General features: G+C 36.9%; 1 long non-coding RNA gene across 1 annotated transcript in view; it reads right to left on the bottom strand.

Annotated features, from left to right (window-relative positions):
• Positions 1–19,180, bottom strand: part of LOC139177089 (uncharacterized) — a 210,234-nt gene that overhangs the window by 105,188 nt on the left and 85,866 nt on the right. The gene's annotated exons all lie outside the window — the stretch shown is intronic.

The raw sequence follows: 19,180 nt of genomic DNA, 5'->3' as shown, positions 1-19,180 counted from the left end.
CTCCTGCCTAGGTCTCCATCACCATCATCATCTCCTAACACACTCCCCATTCATTCACTTTAATCAAGCCTCACAGATCTTTCTGTTCTTTTGTACCTGATCCCATTTCTTCCCCAGAGCCTTTGCACTACCTTTGACAATCTAGAATGGTCTTCCCCACACATCTTCAATGGTGACTCATCACTCAGGCCAAGTGTTCCTTTCTCCTTGACTCTATGTTATGCTAATTTTATGCTTTACATATTGCTTTCTCCTTGTATGATTTTTAGGAAGGGAGGCAGGAACTTACAATTCTAGGCTGTTACCATGTTCCTACAAGAACTCTAAAGATGGGATTCTTTGTATTTTTATGTCTATTATTTTGTTGCATTCATTTTTAATTTGTTAATCAGTGTATGGTACATAGAGCATATTCAAATTAAATAAAACTCTTCTTGAATCTAATAAATAGCAACGTATACTACTATCTTCTTGTTCTTGAATATTTACCACAAAGTTGGTGTCATTAAATAAAGCACCAATGAATTCTCTCTCAAGATAATAATAATGTAAAGAATAAGCATTCAAATGCAAGCTATCTGTAAGTAATTCAGTGATATTTTGATATGATTCTAATGATACAAATTACTTTGTTTCAATATAATCAATATTAACATGTAAGTCATTTATATAAGAAATGCTCTACACATTGCGTAGAACTGCAGCAGCTGCTCAGAATCATGAAAACAGTACCAGAGAACATCATGTGAATTATAAAAATGACATGATAGGAAGTGGAAAATGATTATTGCTATTATTTGGGGCTTTATGTCATTTCTGTGTAGTGCCATCCTGTACTGCCCCTACTTCAGGTAGCAATCTCTCTCCTTCCCACACTCAATGACAAGGATTACATGTTTGAAGAAAATGTCAGCATCCCACATTATGCAAAGTAATGGGATCCATCGCCTAAATATCATTACAACTAAGGACTGTCATGTTCAAATTTTCCCTCACTATTCATAGCTGAGAGAAACAACATCTTTAAAAGACTTTGAGTTTTCAGCTAAAACCCTCTTGATTTCAAGGTGACAGAGTATGTTCTTAAGAGTTGTTACCAACCTCAGATAATTATGAAGCTAGAGAAAGGCTGTGAGAGGGAACAAAAGAAGATTAACACCTCTGCATGTTGATGCAGCATAACTCAAACAGGGTTGCCAGTGACCCAGAACTAAGAAAGCTGCTGCAACTGCTGCCAGTTGGGAAGAAAATTGAAATAAGGTGCAAGTGAGGAAACCTTTATCAACAATTAAAAACAAAGAGCTTATTTCATCTTTTTTGAAAGCTACTGACATTTGTGGCTAAGAACAGAGGATTCTGAATACCATCAAGGTCATAACTGCAAAAAGTGAGTTGGTTGGCGATATAAAAAAGCACAGAGAACAAAGGGATAAAAGTAAACAAAAATACTGTTGAAATCCAAAACACAGGGAACTGGGAACAGGATTTCACATTTGGCCTTGGCATGAGCCTGGGGGGATGGAGAAACTGATTACCAAAGCTCTGGGGTTGTGTGCTGTGTTGTTGCTGTTGCTGCCTGAAGATTTTGGCTAGTTGAAGTCAGTACCACTCTCTTTATGTTATTAATATATTCTAAACCATTGACCTCTAAATCCTAATTTACCAGGATATGGGAAAAAAGATACTCAAATTTTTATATTTAATTTTCCTCTCTCTTTTAAACAATCTGTCTTGTAGATCTTATAAAATGTATGTTCTATATTAGAACAATAGTACACATAAGTTACTAACTACATTAACAAGCCTATGCTGCTGCTAAGTCACCTCAGTCATGTCCGACTCTGTGCGACCCCATAGACGGCAGCCCACTAGGCTCCTCTGTCCCTGGGATTCTCCAGGCAAGAACAATGGAGTGGGTTGCCATTTCCTTCTCCAATGCATGAAAGTGAAAAGTGAAAGTAAAGTCGCTCAGTCGTGTCCGACTCTTAGCGACCCCATGGACTGCAGCCTATAGTGAAGATAAATAATCAAAAATTGTTTACTGAGAAGGAATACGTGATCAAAAATACAGATTCTGCTTCAGTGGGTCTAGGGTGGGGTCCAAATGACTTGGTGGGCATTTTTAATATACATTAATTTTAATCCTTACAACAACTGTACCATTAGGTTGTACAATACTCCAAGTCTGGTATTGTAACTATTTCCACTGTACAGATAAGAAAACTGAGGCATAGAAAGGTTAGGTCATGCCCCAAGTTCAGGTAACTAGTGAGGAAGGGAAACAATTCAAATCCAGGCAGTCGCACTAAAGCCAGGGTTCTTAGGGAACTCTGCTGCTGCTGCTGCCGCTAAGTCACTTCAGTCGTGTCCGACTCTGTGCCACCCCATAGACGGCAGCCCACCAGGCTCCCCCATCCCTGGGATTCTCCAGGCAAGAACACTGGAGTGGATTGCCATTTCCTTCTCCAATGCATGAAAGTGAAAAGTGAAAGTGAAGTCGCTTAGTCATGTCTGACTCTTAGCGACCCCATGGACTGCAGCCTACCAGGCTCCTCCGTCCATGGGATTCTCCAGGCAAGAGTACTGGAGTGGGGTGCCATTGCCTTCTCCGAGGGAACTCTGACTGTCCCAAAATAGTTAAGTAATATATTGGAGAATTGAAAATCCTAAGTAGAAGAGATGAGTGGGCGTCCAATGGGACATTCCCCCAGACTGGATAACACCCTAACCCGAGTTTTTCTCACTCTTGAGTACCAAAGTACACTCCCAAACAATCCCTCACATGTTAGTCACAGTTGATTGGTTTTGGAGATGGGACAATTCTAGAAAGACAAAGATAGGAAACAAGACACAAATATTGCTTCAATAAAATATCACCCAACCAGAACAGCTCACTGTCATTTTTTTTTTCTAATAGAAGTCTTTCACCATATGGAACTAATTATCGCCATCTGCTGTTCCATACTTCTATTTCCTCTCTAACAGCTCATTCTTCAAAAACTCAGTAGCTTCCTCCCTTTACATTTGTAAATGCTGTTGACTATGGATAAAATCCATGTTTACTTTCTCTTCAAAACCTCATAGGAAAGCTTGCTTTAATCATCCACAGATGTTTCATTCGGTTCTGCTTAGCCTGGCACAGAACTTCAGAGGGAAATAAAAGAAAAATCTTTATTTTATATTTCAATTGTAGATTGTTACAGACTAAATAAAATGCCAAATTGTTATTGGAAACAACACAGCCACTGTAATAACGATAGTCGACATCTCAGTTTTACAATTATAATTTTTTCTGGCATTTGTTGAACTCAAGATGGTTTCCATATTTTACAAAGGGCTTTTTTCCCGTTCTCTGAATGAACCTGCATTGAAGCCATAGAACTTTGTAACTTATTTTTAATACAGTCTTATACATTTCAGAAATACTGGAATTATTGCATGATATATAGTGACTAGGCTTTTAAATAATACTTTCCTCCTCTGGTATCATGTCTTGATACATGTTATCCTTTTGAATTCCTTTTAAAACACCCATTAGCCCCAGATCCATTCCATATACATGTAATTTCTCTATGGATCCATTCTTCCTGGTTTTCGTCTTTTATTTAACTAAAGAACAATTAATTATATATAAACATTCACTATAAATTATATTTGCATGTGTGCATGCTCAATCATATCTGACTCTTTGCAATCCATTAAACTGTAGCCTGCCAGGCTCCACTGTCCATGGGATTTCCCAGGCAAGAATACCAGAGTGGGTTGTTATTTCCTACTCTAGGGTATCTTCCTGATCAGGGATCAAACCCACGTCTCCTGCATTTCCTGCGTTGAGACGTAGATTCTTTACCACTGTGCCACCCAGGAAGACCCATGAATTACATTTACACTTCAGTTATTAAATATAAGGGGGTGAAAGCAGCTTTTCTGGTGGAAAGTGTATTTGTGGTAGATTCTCTGAAAGTGAAAGTGAAGTCGCTCAGTCGTGTCCAACTCTTTGGGACCCCATGGACTGTAGCCTATCAGGCTCCTCCGTCCATGGGATTTTCCAGGCAAGAGTGCTGGAGTGGATTGCCATTTCCTTATCCAGGAGATCTTCCCAACCCAGGAATCGAACCCGGGTTTCCCACATTGCAGGCAGACACTTTACCGTCTGAGCCACCAGGGACTGCTGGTGGATTGGTAGATTCTCTACTGATCTCTAATAATTTCAACATGAGTGCTTAGTATGTACACAGTTTCTTTATAATCCCACTCCTCCAACCAACCCACAGGTCACCAGATTGATCAATATCCCAAAATTTTCTAATGAGGTCCTTTCTCATTTTTTTTCATATGCCCAGAATCAAGCTACATTCTCCCAGACCTAAGTCCACAACTTATCAAACATTTATCTCCTCCTAAGTCCAGCCAATCGCACTGCTTCTTAAGAAGCATTTCATTTAAATTACATTCACTTGGCAGAGTTCATTTTTACCTCTTTTTCTCATTTCAACGTGTTAAAATATCATCAATATTAATTTGAGTTGTTTTTATCTTTGATTCAGTACGAATGGGTCTAGATGAATTCTTTCAAACACTAAAAAGAGCCTCTGTACAGTTCTTTAGTATCTCCTCAGTGATGACCCCCAAATGAGACCAACTGGCTTGATTAGAGAGCACATTATGGCTCCTTGTACTTGTTCCAAAACACATGCCAAAACTCTGGTTTAATGGTGCTTAATTTGCTTTACCAGAATTCTATCCTATTGTTCTTCCACATGTGTTTATTCAGAATTCAAGTGTTAAAGAAGTTGTGTGTTACTGGAGTGATGAATGAATATATAAGGGGGGATGATTGAGATTTGGGTCTAAGAGAAGCCACCAAATCAAATAAAATGCTTTAAGTCAAATTAGGAAAGGAAACAGTTTTCTTTACATCACCATATTTTCCTATGTAAAAGTGACAACTCTTCAAAGAGTTTTAACTATGTTGATAGTGAGAAAAAATACTTACTTTCTCAAATTATCTAACCCATAAGCTATATACATATATGACCTAATACAGACAATGAACAAATCTATTAAAGACTTGACTGTACTTTTTGATATCAAGGTGTAACTAAGATTCTCTGCCCTTAATTAAAGCTAACAGTTATGGATAACTTAAGGGTTTTTTAAATTATTATTGCACAAGTCATTCATTTCATTTAGTCATCTTTTGATATCCAGTCACTGTAATCAAGACAACTGGATTCCTATGAGTCAAAGACAACAAACTATGATCTACCCGACAAAGCTTGAATTTAAAAACTCAAGAGTTTTTTTCTGCCTCCATTTACATAGTAATTACATTAAAATATTGTCCTCTGGACATATATCCCCTTCAAATAAACAAGAGAAATTAAGTACTTTAGTCTAATTTCTCCATGCATATGTAACATTGGACTGAGCGATGAAGCACATACACACATCACTATTGGAAGATACTTTTATGAACATAAAATACAGACCAGTTGCTCTGAAAATAGGAGTGAAAACAGAGTGGTCAAATTTCTACAGAGATTGTGAATAAACTGAAAAGCAGAGGAAATAAAATAAAAATAATTTAAATCTGTAGGAAGAAAGGCATTTTATTTTATACCATAGCTAAAAGTTAATATAATTTATTTTTTAAAAATTCAAATTTAAGGTTTTAAATACCTCAAACACAAGCATGTAATACCTTGTGGGTGGATCACAATCCAAAAAGTCAAATGGTTATTAGCTTCTTCATCTGTAAAATAGTATATCATATTTCCTCAAATTTAAGATGTCATTAATCATAAAACATACTATCTTATTTACCAAGAAAAAAATCATGCCACTTAGGTTATCATGATAGTCCATCGGTGGTAAAATACATCCCCATTTTGGAGACATTAAAATGTGAAAAAACATGTGCATCTTACATTTAGAGAAATACAATAAAGTCCTTTCCATATATTCACATAGAGAAAAAAAAAACTCTAGTTCTGAAACACAATACAATGTTACTTTGGAGGGATATATGAATAGAATGTATAATAAATGCTTTAAAGAAAGAAAGACAGACATTTCATAGATAGCATGGTATGTTTCCTTGTCTATACAGCTTCAAAAATCTGTTTGAACTTTTCAATATATTTTTCCACGGTGGCCTTACATACCTATTTACATTAATATTAGTGCTGATTATAAAAGTATTTATAATTTAAATTTTAAAACTTTAGGGAAAAAAATGGAAAAAAATGGATCCTGATAAAGATCAGGCCTGATTTTGATCTGTAACACAGGCACTGAAAAATAAACAACACTTTAAAAGCTTCTTTAAACTTTCTTTTTCTCTTGTTTTGTTCTTTACTTCTATATGGTCCCTTCCCCAACACTCAGGTGCTTTTACACTTGCTGCTACAGCTCCCTCCAACCCCTACCTTGCTCACCCAGCTTCTAGAGCCTTTCCCACCTTGCAGTAGAAGACATGCAGCCTCTATCCTCCCATTCCATTACTCTGAAGAAGGAAGATGGAGAGAGGGATGTTGACTAAAACTCAAAGGTGAAAGGACTTGGGATTCAGAAACAACTTTAGGAAGTTCAAGGTTAACACTATTAATATTATTTCAATTATTTCAACTATCTTACTATTGCAAAGGAGAAAAGGATGGTGATGTCTCCTCTGAGCATCTTAGTGCCTTCTAGAAATCCTCAAATTTTGTCTTAGTATGATAATACTTACACAGAGAGATGAAAGGAGGGACAACAAACCCAGTTGCCCTCAGCAACCATGCAAAGATGCACTGCTTATGAGGAAGGGACAGAAGCAGAAGTGAGGCAGGAGTTCTTCCAGGATTCTGGACTGATGCCAAGCAGAGATCAGCTTCTGCTAGGTGAGAGACAAATTCTCTCTTACCTAAGACCAACCACATACTCAAGGCAGAGTTTGGCTGCCGTGGGAAGAGAGGAAGGAATGCTGAGAAAACCTTAACCCCAAAGCCGAGACACACAGCAGCTTCTCAAGAGTGAGGCTGGACCAACACCATAGAGAGCTCCCTGTGCCTACCAAGAGCCCAGTACCTATCCACAAAATAAAGTGACACCCCTCTGTAGCTCAGGTAGACAGGGTAGAATGGGAACATTGAGGAAAAACCTCTGGGCACTCCTAGGCCCCACTCTAAGCACAAGGTGTTTAACCAGCCACCACTGGGGTAATCCGAAGCCAGTGAAGAACTGAAGTTAACCATAACAACAAGAAAGCCCTAATGTGGCACAACTTCTGAATAGATCCATGCAACCTCCACACTACTGGCATGAAAGAAGAGAAGGCATGTCTATCACCAGGTAAAAATACTATTTAACTCAGTCTCTTCAATTCTTCTCTACACTGTGTCCAGAATTCAATAAAAAGTAAAAGACATTAAAAAATAATAAGGCAAGTCACTGTTAAATAGCCAACTAAGAAGAGTAAACACAGAGATGACTTAGATATTGGAACTATCAATCAGGGACTTTAAAATAAAGTGATTAGAATATTAAAGGATCTAGAGGAAAAGATGAACATATATGAACAAACAGGAAATGTCAGCAAAGATGCAAACTACAAAAAAGGCTCAATTGGAAATGCTGTAAGTAAAAAAAAAAAAATAGTATTAGAAATGAAGAATTCCTTTGATGGACTCATTAGCAGACAGGACACAATGAATCTAAAGATGGATTAATAAAAAATGTCCAAACTAAAACACAAACACACACACAAAGAAGGAAAATAAGAAGTTTAAAAATAGAAAAAACAGAGCTATAGGATAATATCAAATGGCCTAACATATATGGAACTGAAGCCAGAATGAAGAGATAGAAAGAAATGTTTGAAGAGAAAATTTTCCAAAATTAATGAAAACCAACAAACCACATATCCAAGAATCCCAGAGAATCTCAACTGGTATTTGTTTTAAAAAAAAAGGAAAAACAGGCTACCAAAAAAAAAGACACAACATAGTCACACTGCTAAAAAAAAAATATTGAAGACAGATGGAGAAAAAAGAAACATTACATTTAGAAGAAGAAAGCTGAGTGAAAATCTGAAGTACCATCACTTACATAATTTAATATCATCAAAATAAGCTATGACACTCATCTTGGCATCTAACAGAGTGTGTTTGATGTTTCCTCAGAATTTTCTCTGATCTGAGCATAGAAGTTAAGGAAGGAGGCCTAACTCTTACCCTTCTATTAATATTTACCTTTATCCCTTTGCACAGTACTGGACAAAGTGCTTGATATTCAGTAAGACTTCAGAGCAAACTTGCTTTCATACTTTTTTGCATGGTATCACTGAACTTTTCTTATAAGACATAGTCTTAAAATATAAAAGTATTTTAAAATTAATTTTATGAAACTTTTAAATTTTATATTCTCTACTTTTTATTTTTCTGAATAAGGGACGAGATAAACATTTGTGAGGTGGCTCTACACTTACCTAAATGAGGTCATGGATCCTGTTCACTTTTGATATCTCCTTTGTTAAATTCCTGAATTGAAATACTGAATTTTAATACTTCTAACACCTAATTTTAGATATACAGTCACCAATGAATTATCTTTGTACCCACAATTTCCTATGTGCACTTCGTTTTTCCTCTACAGATCACTGATTCTTCAAAACAACATCTGTAATATCTGTTTTATATTCTGTACACAACAGATACATAACAAATTGCTTGGTTACTAAGGTTAATATGATTATAATATCTAGGAAAGTCCAGCTCTGCCCTGTTTCTTCTAGGTCCCAGGCCCAAGAAGGTTGACCCACAAGTAAGCAGAGATGGAGCCCTCAGTTGAGCATCACCCTCACCTTCATCCATCTTCTCCACTGCTTGTACCCTGCTGGCCCCAGCTTCACCATTCTGGACTCAGGTCTGCCCCAGCCCATGGTCAAATGTGAGGTTCCCTGGTCTACTTCTTTACTTCATTCCTCTACCATCACTTTATTCCCTGGTCCATGGCCTATTTTCTTCCAAGCACTGCATTTGTTCACACAGACTTTCTAGAACCTTCCTTATAAGCTACATACCAGGTACTAATTCCAGCCCCAGGAGTCAGATTCTATACAAAGAATCATCTTAAAAGTTCTGAAAACAAATCTTATATAAAGCCCAAGAAGATGGTAATACCATATACATAAGTCATTTTTTACTAGGATTATATTCAAGGGAAATCAGAAAAATTTTTTTTAAATCATTAAATCAAATAATTGAATTCCAAAATTAATAGTTTAGCAGAATGTTTAAATAGACGGAATATTAAGCCTGCCAACTTTTCAGAAAGGGGTCACAAACTGAACCTCAGGCATTTCACTCTTCTGTGAAAGAGTTTATCAGTTTTTTTTCTGAAAGTAGGTATTGACAGAAGTGGACATGAAACAACATAAAAAGAAGAGTCTGGAACCAAACAGAGAACAATCTTTGGCTACTTCACAGTTCTACCTAACACCAGTCCTATTTAAAAGGAGATAGTGTGTTCCCCCGGAGAAGGCAATGGCACCCCACTCCAGTACTCTTGCCTGGAGGATCCCATGGATGGAGGAGCTTGGTAGGCTGCACTCCATGGGGTCACGAAGAGTCAGATACAACTGAGCGACTTCACTTTCACTTTTCACTTTCACGCATTGGAGAAAGAAATGGCAACCCACTCCAGTGTTCTTGCCTGGAGAACCCCAAGGACGGGGGAGCCTGGTGGGCCGCCGTCTACGTGGTCGCACAGAGTTGGACATGACTGAAGCGACTTAGCACTAGCAGTAGCAGTGTGTTCCTCTATTTATCTGAATAAAAGTGTTCAAATGATTTGGAAAGTATAGTTTTTACTATTTACAATTTAGATATGTTGGACTGAAATTTAAAATTAATCCTTTAAGCTGCCATATTCCATGAGCTAAAAAAAAATTTGTGTAGTATCTCAGTGTAAAATAACGTCACCTCGAGGTCTGTTTAATTTTGCTTTTTTAAGTAATACATTCAAACATTCCTGTTAATGAAGAATTTTAAACAAGCTAAACTGAAAGATTTTTAATAAGATTTGGGGGATGAAATCACCAAGTTACTTGTTTTTCCTCTAGTCTCTCTTAAGACTTCTCAATTTTATAATTTTTACATGAATTATCTGCCGTGAATCAGATGGACAGTATAATTTTTTGATGCCATCAATCTAACTTTCACCAGGGTTGGTATTCTTGAATGGGATACAATTTTTTATGTATTGAAGTTATTCATGTATTCATAACGTATTTTATTAACATATTCCTATATTTCTTCAACTGCTGATTTCAAAATTGGAATTCTCCATTTCCAGCATATTTAGCCACTGTTAGTTTTAACTTTGAAACTGCCATTTTTGGTGGCCAAAATGGTTCAGTCTAATACTAAATTTGCCAACATCCGCTGGATCATGGAAAAAGCAAGAGAGTTCCAGAAAAACATCTATTTCTGCTTTATTGACTATGCCAAAGCCTTTGACTGTGTGGGTCACAATAAACTGTGGAAAATTCTTAAAGAGATGGGAATACCAGAACACCTGATCTGCCTCTTGAGAAATTTGTATACAGGTCAGGAAGCAACAGTTAGAACTGGACATGGAACAACAGACTGGTTCCAAATAGGAAAAGGAGTCCGTCAAGGCTGTATATTGTCACCCTGTTTATTTAACTTCTATGCAGAGTACATCATGAGAAACGCTGGACTGGAAGAAACACAAGCTGGAATCCAGATTGCCGGGAGAAATATCAATAACCTCAGATATGCAGATGACACCACCCTTATGGCAGAAAGTGAAGAGGAACTCAAAAGCCTCTTGATGAAGGTGAAAGTGGAGAGTGAAAAAGTTGGCTTAAAGCTCAACATTCAGAAAACGAAGATCATGGCATCCGGTCCCATCACTTCATGGGAAATAGATGGGGAAACAGTGGATACAGTGTCAGACTTTAGTTTTCTGGGGTCCAAAATCACTGCAGATGGTGACTGCAGCCATGAAATTAAAAGACACTTACTCCTTGGAAGGAAGGTTATGACCAACCTAGATAGCATATTCAAAAGCAGAGACATTACTTTGCCAACAAAGGTTCGTCTAGTCAAGGCTATGGTTTTTCCTGTGGTCATGTATGGATGTGAGAGTTGGACTGTGAAGAAGGCTGAGTGCCAAAGAATTGATGCTTTTGAACTGTGGTGTTGGAGAAGACTCTTGAGAGTCCCTTGGACTGCAAGGAGATCCAACCAGTCCATTCTGAAGGAGATCAGCCTGGGATTTCTTTGGAAGGAATGATGCTAAAGCTGAAACTCCAGTACTTTGGCCACCTCATGTGAAGAGTTGACTCATTGGAAAAGACTCTGATGCTGGGAGGGATTGGGGGCAGGAGGAGAAGGGGACGACAGAGGATGAGATGGCTGGATGGCATCACTGACTCGATGGACGTGAGTCTGAGTGAACTCCAGGAGTTGGTGATGGGCAGGGAGGCCTGGCGTGCTGCGATTCATGGGGTCCCAAAGAGTCAGACATGACTGAGCGACTTATCTGATCTGATCTGAATACTAAATTTGGAATTTAGGTAAAAGGTAAAACAAGTACTTTCAATTAGCAGTTTTACTTCTGTCTCTTACTGGAATGATTCTCAGACACTTTCCTTTCTCCTATGAACTAAAGTATAATTTTCTGTCCTGGGTATTTTTCATAATTTTGAAAATATATACATGAATCTGCCTCTACGACTATCTTTCTGCTGTTTTGACTCAGGTGTTCTTGAATAGCCACCCATTCCAACTTTGAGGGAGCCACAAGCTTAAATGCAATGTCAATGCAGATATTCAAAGACAGGATGGAAATAAGGGTATTTTATGTTCTTCTAAACAGTCTTCAAATTCTACTTCAAGTGGCTTCAAGGATTATTATATAGAAGGTTCTTATAATTCTCTTGCAATGTGGTATTGTGCCCTAAAGAACCCAGAAATACTCAGAAACTGCAAACATAAAGAATTGATAGTATAAAAAGAATTTTAAATGGCAAATAAGTCTTTCATAAAGATATTTACTTTTTGAACATCTGGATATCAAAAAGATTGTACAGAAATTCCAGGAAAGAGTTATTTTTCTTTTGAAAATATTAAAATGATATTATCTATAATAACTTACTATGAAATGTTTTTTGTAACCAATGCTTTTAACTTATATTTTCCACCTTGGATTAATATGTGTATTTTGCATCTGAGAAGGCTAATTCCTTACCAGATCTCACCAATACAAAATACTTTGTCTTCTGTGTTCCCTGCTATTACCATCATCTGACCCTCCTGCTATCTTATTCTGTTAGTTTTGATACATATGTACATACCTACATCTCATCTACTATCTGAACACTCCTTGAGGAGAGAGAATATATCTCAAATTTCTCTGTTTCTCCCTCAAAATCTTGTATACTGGAAATATCCTTGCACACCAGAGCTCCCATCTCTTGTCCAGCTATTTTCCCCCTTAAACCAATTAGTTACTCTTATCGGCATCTTTCCTATTCCATCTTTCCTGCTGTTTCTAGAGAGGCAAGCACAGTGGTCTAGGCACAAACACACCTTAGTTTTACTTCAGAGCTACAACTCAGGTGGTAAGCAGATTCATGTGCTTACAGCTTCTGTGTTCTGTGTAATCCCACAATGTATGTAGGTACTACATGAAAAATTAAATCAGGTATTAGCTTGAAAGATCTAATGGCCATCTCAAATGTTTCAGGTCTCAAGTTTAACCATATTAAATATTCTTGTATTACTAATTATTCAGAACTGTTAATAATATCCAGGTACAGATTGAGTCACTTCACTAGAGAAACCCACTCTCAGTAAGCCCAGAAAATTCAAAAAATTTTTATATAAGATCCAAAGGAATCTCCAGGAGAGATACCTTTCAAATAAGCACACAAATACTTTCTACCTTATTTTCTAATGATTAATATTACACTCAAGTAGTACATGGACAAATTTTCAAGGCTAAAATCTAAGGCAAATGTCCAGATAATTAAAGTGAAATATCACAGTGCTCATCTAAGTAACTCATCTAAGTAACTGAAATAATTTAGTTATTACTAACACGTAGAATCAAGGGCCTACATATGGACACCTTATCTTTGCCAAAGGAGGCAAGAACATACAATAGATTAAAGACAATCTCTTTAACAAATGGTGCTGGGAAAACTGGTCAACCAGTTGTAAAAGAATGAAACTAGAGCACTTTCTAACACCATACACAAAAATAAACTCAAAATGGATTAAAGATCTAAATGTAAGACCAGAAACTATAAAACTCCTAGAGGAGAACATAGTTAAAACACTCTCCGACATACATCACAGCAGGATCCTCTATGACCCACCTCCCAGAATATTGGAAATAAAAGCAAAAATAAACAAATGGGACCTAATTAAACTTAAAAGCTTCTGCACAACAAAGGAAACTATAAGCAAGGTGAAAAGACAGCCTTCAGAATGGGAGAAAATAATAGCAAATGAAGCAACTGACAAACAACTAATCTCAAAAATATACAAGCAACTCCTACAGCTCAATTCCAGAAAAATAAATGACCCAATCAAAAAATGGGCCAAAGAACTAAACAGACATTTCTCCAAAGAAGACATACAGATGGCTAACAAACACATGAAAAGATGCTCAACATCATTCATTATCAGAGAAATGCAAATCAAAACCACTGTGAGGTACCATTTCATGCCAGTCAGAATAGCTGCGATCCAAAAGTCTACAAGCAATAAATGCTGGAGAGGGTGTGGAGAAAAGGGAACCTTCTTACACTGTTGGTGGGAATGCAAACTAGTACAGCCACTATGGAGAACAGTGTGGAGATTCCTTAAAAAACTGGAAATAGAACTGCCTTATGATACAGCAATCCCACTGCTGGGAATACACTCTGAGGAAACCAGAATTGAAAGAGACACATGTACCCCAATGTTCATCGCAGCACTGTTTATAATAGCCAGGACATGAAAGCAACCTAGATGTCTATCAGCAGATGAACGGATAAGAAAGCAGTGGTACATATACACAATGGAGTATTACTCCGCCATTAAAAAGAATACATTTGAATCAGTTCTAATGAGGTGGATGAGACTGGAGCCTATTATACAGAGTGAAGTAAGCCAGAAAGAAAAACACCAATACAGTATACTAACGCATATATATGGAATTTAGAAAGATGGTAACAATAACCCTGTGTACGTGACAGCAAAAGAGACACTGATGTATAGAACAGTCTTTTGGACTCTGTGGGAGAGGGAGAGGGTGGGATGATTTGGGAGAATGGCATTGAAATATGTATAATATCATATATGAAACGAGTCACCAGTCCAGGTTCGATACACGATACTGGATGCTTGGGGCTGGTGCACTGGGGCGACCCAGAGGGATGGTATGGGGAGGGAGGAGGGAGGAGGGTTCAGGATGGGGAACACATGTATACCTGTGGCAGATTCATTTTGATATATGGCAAAATCAATACAATATTGTAAAGTTAAATTTAAAAAAAAAAAAAAAGAATCAAGGGCCTAGGGTTAAGTTCCTGGTCCTGTCACTACCTTCCGCTGAGAGGACTTGGAATGGTCATTTAATCTCTCCAAGTGTGTTTTCTCATATCTTGAGTGAAGAAACTGTCCATCTACCTGAGAGAGATACTTTGAAAATTAAGTTAGAACACGATTTCTCAACCTTGGCACTAGTGACATTTTGGACCTGATATTTCCTGTTGCAAATCTGTGCACTGTAAGATATTCAGCCACATGTCTGGTCTCTACCCACCAGATACCAGTAGTATACACACACACTCCAGTAAGAATAATCAGAAGTGTCTTCAGACATCGCCAAAATCCATTGTGGGGAGGAGGGCAAAAATCACCCCCACACTCAGTTGAGACTGACTGAATTAAATGGTTTATATAAAAGCCTTCTTTATACATGGAATACATATAGGCCTATTATGTGCCAGACACTGTGCCCAAGTCAAATAAGATGTGATTCAAGCCGTCTAATAGTTTACAGTCTAGTAAAGGAGACAGATAAACAAACCAACGTTTGCAGTGATGGCAGTTTGGGAGCCTGTGGAGGGGCACGGAACAAAACATTTTGACATTAAAGAGTAGAAGCCACAGGATTTGGTAGCTAAATGGATGTGGGGGAAAAACAAAATGTTAAAAATGGTTAATTATTATTTAGCATATAAGTCAAAGAGTTTTTCCATAAAAAAAGGAATATTTCCCAGAAGGAAACTCACACCATGTAAGTGGTCACAAAATAAATATTGACTTCACTGTAAGGGCTTTAATTTTAACCAGTGGAGGAACACACATAGAACAACTACTCCCTTTCATCCATCCAATTTGCACTCATCACCAGAATTATCAAGACCAACAGGGGTTGTCTGATTCCTATACTGTAATTGGACTATCAAGTCCACAAAAAAAAGGCAGTAGCATGATAAGGAACAATGTGCATAGTTTATGGTTTCTTTATTTCATTCACTGAAGAACACATAATTTTAACATTTTCTAACAGTTTTATTCTATAATGAGCTTTAAGCCCAAGTTAAATGCATCTGTACCAATGCCACAAAAAAAAATAAACCTGCATCAGAGTGAAAAACCACCTTTCTCCCATAACAGTAGAGATGTGCAACTTTTCAGTACATTATCTTCATGTGAGGTCCACACAGAGGTGACTATTAGCTCTCCCTTGCTGACAACATCTATCCATTATCTCATTGCAGTTTCTAGCTTGTGTGGCACCAGGAAAGTGTAGCTTAAAGACACAGAACACAGTATTCATTAGAGGAAAGCTAGTTAGAGGCTGCTAATGGGACCCTTTGGCTTCTGGTCCTGCCGTGATTTTTGAATGAGATCCAAATGCTTAACCACGTCAATTCTTTTTGCAATTGCATGTTATCCAATACCCCAAAATATATGAAAGCCTTCCTGGTTTTTAGAGTTTATAACCCCCCTGACAATGAAGTTCTGTGTGGAAATATCAAAATTCAAGTAACAAAGACAATATTTAGAGGATCAAAAATAGAAACCATTATTAGAATATAAAAACATTTGTTACTTTAGAATCCACATTTCTAAGAAAAGCAGCCTTATTAAACGACATTTGCTCAATAGGCAATTTTCCTCCATTTAATTTTCACAAATAGATCACTTTGAAATGTATTTCCCCTAACAAAGACTGCACATTAACAACAAATGATACAATATCTTTAAATTTTAATTAATGTCAAGAGATTTATTTTGCTTCTAAGCAACTTAGAGAAACATGTTATTAATATAATTTAATTTATGGGCGTAGGCATTTGTTTTGTATTTTTAAAAGGGTAGTTCTGAAATTCTGGCCCTGTCAACATCATTTAAACATTCCTGTTCCATGCCTCAATATAATAAATTAAATCAGCATTTTAATTGTGCCCATGCTTTGTGGTTCCTGGCAGCACAAAAAGATTCTCTGTGAGCATGATGTCCCCCAAAAAACCCCACTGAGTGATTAATTACTAGTCTGGAAGATATAAATACGTCTCTCAATAAAGACAGTATGGACTGCTGGAAGCTCTGACCTTATACATCTCTGTAGGACGCCTTAACTTAGCAAACATCCTCCTAATTCAAACAAGACTCTGGCTCTAGCATTCACAGACAGCTCTACTATAATACACTGTTTCTCTGTTGAACAGGGTGTTTATTTTAATTAGCATCATTTGGTACATTTACAAGAATCAGAGGGAAACTGGGATTTTTATGCATAAATATGTAACAACCTTAAGGTATATCTGGTCCCTAAGTAAGGAAGAACTGAGAATAAGAAAAAATAAACCTGAGTTTTTATAAAGCATCATCTTTAGTATTCTACCTTTAATGTTACACTCTGACATTACTCATGTTTCATTCTGAGTTAAAGGTTTGACCGAAAAACGATAACTTTATAAACAAAGACATGAACCAGTAGGTCTACCTGGCTCTGTCTAAACCTCACATATAACTGTCTGGATTGAGAAGCTATCATGGTCACTTTAGGGGAGAGAAGCTTATTAGAGAAAGGACTTTTTGGCCACCTCCCCTTACCTCCGCATAGTAAAAACAAGAATTGACAAAATTTCTAGAACTGCTTCTACAAAACCAAAATAAGATAAGAGGAATTACACCAATCACTGAAATCAGAAACTGCAAAGTCAACTAAGTTGAAAATAAAGATAAAGAAATCAAGACTTGAAGCTGGCTCTTTTAAATTGGAGAACTGTCATGTGTAGCTTTTTTAATGCTCTGCATTCATGACCATGGCATTTTTTAACAGAACTAAACACCACATCTCCTTCACCCTTTCAGTATGTTTTGCTTTTTTTTCAAAGGAGTGGGAAGGCAAGATAACCATACATCACTCTGGCCAGCCTAGCAATCCAGACATCATGTTCCTAACTGATCTATTTAAAACAAGTTGAAAAAAAGGTTTCCTAAAAAGTCAATACTCATTTGGCTGAAGAAAAAGTCATTTGTATTCAGATTTTTACCTTGCTGCTATTTATATTGGTATTTCTACTAGGCTTTGTCAAAGATAGATTTTGAGCATAGTCATCACATTTAACTGCAAGGGTTAAATCACTCAGTAAACGTGAGTCTGAACTCAACTCCTGGAGTCGACTACAAAAGAGTCACACTATTTCAGCACCTTCCAACAAGAGGTAGAGAACCCTTGAATCTTGGCTGGTCTTGTAGCTGTGACCATCAGAATACACATAAATGACACTACACTTATTCTGAGCCTAGGCCTCAAGAGACATTCCAGCTTTCATTCTCAAACTCTTGGACTTCTGTGTCCACCATGGAAATAAACTCAGGCTAGCCTGTTAGAGGTTCCAAGTCCATGTGGGAAATGGCCCCAGTCATCCCAGTTGTCCCAGATGTGATCTTGTGGATCATAAATCAATCAGCCCTGGCAATCTGCCAGTTGACTGTTACTATATAAGGAGCCCAGCCAAGGTTAGTCAAGTTTAGCCCACATTAGATGAACTGCCCACTAACCCCAACCAACAATGTCAACCTGCAATATAATATTGAGCTAAATTAAACAGGTACTTTCTCAGCCATTAAGATTTGAGGTGGTTTTTATGCAGAAATAGATAACAGCTACAGACCCTACAACCTCATAACTGTATCTTTCCCAGGCTTTAAGCCTCAATTCAAGTATTCTACTATGCTCATGGCCTTTAACAGGTACCAGTGTATGTTCTCTGTTGACCTTTGACTTCTGATATTACTTCTTTCTATAAAAAAAAAAAAAAAACATTAGCACTTAAGCTAAAAAATGCCATATGGTTTTCTCAAAGTGTAGCTAAATATTTGTGTTTCACATACAAATGCTCTCTAGAGTCCATAGTTTATATTTTTCATTATCTAACACACAAAACACATTGGTGTTCCATAAATACTTGATTTGATTAGAAAGTTAAGTAGCTGGAATTTACAACAGATATTTAAACTGTTTCTGCTTTGCTTTTCTAACTTGTGATGTGTGATTAATATTAGCCTGTTTCACCACAAAGGAGACTGATTTTACACCTTCATATCCCTTTACAAATACAACATATCGTAAGTGTCACAGTAAGAAAACAAGAACTAGATAAAATTTAAAACTTCTATATATAGTAAAAAATACAAAGAACACCATTTTGCAAAGGTAACTAGGAGAAAATAGTTATGGTATATCCAACAAAGAGCTAAAAACCAATAGCATACAAAGAGCTTCTAATAAAGTCATTTAAAAAAAAAAGACAACCCACAATAAAACTGAGAAAAATACATTGAAAGGATTCATAAGTACAAATGAAAAACATGCAAAGGAGATTAGTCTCACATATAATCAGAAAAAAGTATGTTTAAATAAGGATTTTACCCAGATTATTAAAAATTTTAAAGATTAAATAAAATCCAATATTGATCACTGTGTACAGAAGAAATAGGCTTTAGTACTGTGGCATGGCTTTTAGGATGTTAATTGGGAACATGCCTTTTAACCCAAAAATATTCACTGAAACCTTGTTTTTAATATAAAAAAAAAACTGAAAAACTAAGTATTCATCAATACTCTCAGGTAAACACTGACTCACCCATCTGCG

This window comes from Bos indicus, chromosome 18, assembly GCF_029378745.1.
Source record: "Bos indicus isolate NIAB-ARS_2022 breed Sahiwal x Tharparkar chromosome 18, NIAB-ARS_B.indTharparkar_mat_pri_1.0, whole genome shotgun sequence".
Taxonomy (NCBI): Eukaryota; Metazoa; Chordata; class Mammalia; order Artiodactyla; family Bovidae; genus Bos; species Bos indicus.
This window is presented reverse-complemented; position numbering and strand designations above follow the sequence as displayed.